Source organism: Symphalangus syndactylus, chromosome 3, assembly GCF_028878055.3.
Source record: "Symphalangus syndactylus isolate Jambi chromosome 3, NHGRI_mSymSyn1-v2.1_pri, whole genome shotgun sequence".
Lineage (NCBI taxonomy): Eukaryota > Metazoa > Chordata > Mammalia > Primates > Hylobatidae > Symphalangus > Symphalangus syndactylus.
Genome location: NC_072425.2, coordinates 64,171,600 through 64,174,915, shown reverse-complemented (window position 1 = coordinate 64,174,915; position 3,316 = coordinate 64,171,600).

Genomic DNA, 3,316 nt, shown 5'->3' with positions numbered 1-3,316 from the left:
AAATTAATTACTTTGCAAAGTGCTTGGAGAAACCCAGGATATGAGATTCAGGATATAAAATAAAATACTTTCCATTCTGCATATACCAAAGCATTTTACAGATAAATTATTAAAATATTGTAGATCAGTGACCACAGTGACAGAGAGCAAAGCTACTGCCTGGTCTAATGTAGCTCACCCAAAGCAAAGGTTTTATAAAGAAGTGAACTATTGCCCAAGGCACTGAAGTCTCCTTGCTCCCCTATTCAAAAATTGCCACAAAATCCGATGTTTACACACCCGTCTCTGACCAATGTCTTGGCTTGGAATATTAATGAGATAATAGCTTCCCAGCTGGGAAGCCTCTCCAATAGTAATTCTCAGTAATGTATTTCTGGCTGTCCAAAGCTGGGTATAGAAAAGTAATCAGTAGACACATGAAGGATACAAAGTAAAAATTTCGTGATGTACCTGCACGTCACAAGTAGTGACAATTCTGATCTTTTGTAAATAGGTGCTGATGGGTTTGGAGGTTCTAGTCATATTCAGTAGTTAGGCAGTTTTGTTTGTTTTTTGAGATGGAGCCTTGCTCTGTCACCCAGGCTGGAGTACAGTGGCGCAATCTTGGCTCACTGCAACCACTGCCTCCCAGGTTCCAGTGATTCTCCTGCCCCAGCCTTGTGAGGAGCTGGGACTACAGGTGCACACCACCACACCTGGCTAATTGTTGTATTTTAAGTAGAGACGGGATTTCACCATGCTGGCCAGGCTGGTCTCGAACTCCAGACCTCAAGTGATCTGCCTACCTTGGCCTCTCAAAGTGCTGGGATTACAGACAAGAGCCACCGTGCCTGGCCTAGTAGTTAGATGGTTTTGTGATGTTTTATATCTATGTATGTCTCATTAGACTTACCTCAAGGTAAGTAACTATCTTTTTCACCCTATACCCCATAGATGAACCAGTGTGTGGTACAGAGTAAGCACTTAGTAATGACAGCTGCTGTTCCTACTCATTCATGCTGTCTTTCACTTCTCCCAGCTTGAGGCAGAGCTTGCACGGAACTTACAAATCTAGGACAACACAGGTTAGGAAAAAGTGAAGTGACAAGTGATGCAGGAAGGAAAGAAAGGCGACACAGGCTGGTGCACTATCAAGCTTCTCAAGGAAACACAGCCAGTTTTACTGTCACAAGGGATGTCTCTAGGGAGGCCCTCATGGATGGAACTAAAACGAATTTGAGCAGCACATCAACAATTTTTGGTATAGTTTTACTTAGGTATGCCCTTTTCCTATTTGTTTTAACTTGTCTCACCTGTTTTTATCACTCTGTTCCTCCTTTACTGATTTTTTTTGTATTAATAGAATAAATGTTCCATACTTATTGTTTTTGGCATTATAATCATATCTCTTACAATGATATAGAAAATTTTCATCACCTAAAGCCTTATTTTTTTTCTTCTATTTGGGATATTTTCTATTTCTATATCTTTAGTTATTATTTCATTTTTGTTGTTATTGTTTTTCAGTTTGTTTTGCAAGCCAGGACTTTAAAAAATTTTAGATTGGACAATGAAAATGTTATGTTGTTGGTTGTTGGCTTTGATTATATTCCTTTAAAAGATATACTATCCAACATCTTTTAAAGGAATGCAGTTAAAGTTCAATCATTCAAGGCTTGCTTTTAAACTTTTTAGAGTGGATCATAGAACACTCTTTAGTATATGGCCAAATCATTTCTTTTGTGGGTTCTATTTGATACTCTGTGTGTTACAAGGTATTTCTAGTCTGGTTGGGTATACACCAACTATCCCTACCTCTGTGTGATGTGTAGAGATTGTTCTGCTTACTCAAAATGATTCTACCTTCGGTAGTTTCATCTCACACATGTGCAGGTAAATCTTCAGTTAAACACTCAAGACATCCCTACTACACATCTTCAGAGCCCTTTGTCAGTTCAGTACCCTCCATTCCAGTAGTTGAGCCCACAAATTCCAGCTCCTTTGGCTTCCCTGAGATTAGATCTCTATCTGTTCAAGTCCACAATTCTCTCAGGCTTTGTTTGTATTTCCTCTTCCTACACAGCAGTTTGGAAACCGACCCCAAGAAGTAAGCTAGTGCAGTCACAGAGCTCTCTTGGTCTATTTCTCTCGCCTCTGAGATGAGATTATCGTGCAGCCTGTCGGTCAGCATCTGAAAATCGTTGTTTCATAGATTTTCACAGATTAAAAACCTGGGCCGGGCACGGTGGCTCACGCCTGTAATCCCAGCACTTTGGGAGGCCGAGGCGGGTGGATCACGAGGTCAGGAGATTGAGACCATCCTGGCTAACACGGTGAAACCCCGTCTCTACTAAAAAATACAAAAAATTAGCCAGGCGTGGTGGTAGGCGCCTGTAGAACCAGCTACTCGGGAGGCTGAGAAGGAGAATGGCGTGAACCCGGGAGGTGGAGCTTGCAGGGAGCCGAGTTCGGGCCACTGCACTCCAGCCTGGGCGACAGGGTGAGACTCCGACTCAAAAAAAAAAAAAAAAAAAAACTTGACAGATTTTCTAATAGCCTTTTTATGGCTTTCTTTGGGTTTGATTTAATGTTCTTTTTCTGCCTGCTTTAGCTAGAAAATTAGAACACAGATTTTAGTTTTATCATCTTTTTCTACGTGCATTTAAGACTCTATGACTTATTTTAATGTAGGTCTTCAATTTATAAATCGTGATAGGTTCTATCGTTACTATCATTTGGTTTAAAACTTTTTGTTATTACTGTTGTTATTTTATCTTTGACTGAGGTGGTTTTTCTGTTATTTGTTTTTATAGATGTTTATCACTTAACTTCCAAGAATGTGAGGATTTCCTAGTATATTTGAATCGTTAATTTTTATCCTAAATTTACTCTGGTCAAATTATATACTGTGAATTATTTCAATCAAAATATGTTTACACAATTTCTGAAATGACATAATTTAAAGTTGGTAATGGTTTATGTGCACTTGCAAAAAATGTGTGTTGTATGTGGATTTTCTGCACAGTTTTACATATGTAATTAGATCCATTTTAAATTTAAAAAAATCTTTCATATATTAACTGATATTTTGTCTGTTCTATCAGTTATTGAGAGAAATGTAACAAATTCTATTAGGATTGTTGATTTGCTTATTTTTTTGTTTCAGTTTTGTAAATATTTGCTTTATATATGTTGAATCTAATTTACTGAGTGCCTAAAGATTTAGAATTTTAATATTCCTGGTATGCTATGGTTTGAATGTTTGTCTTCTCCAAAATTCATGTTGAAATTTAATTGCTATTGTGAAGGCATTGGGAGGTGGGACCTTTAAGAAGTG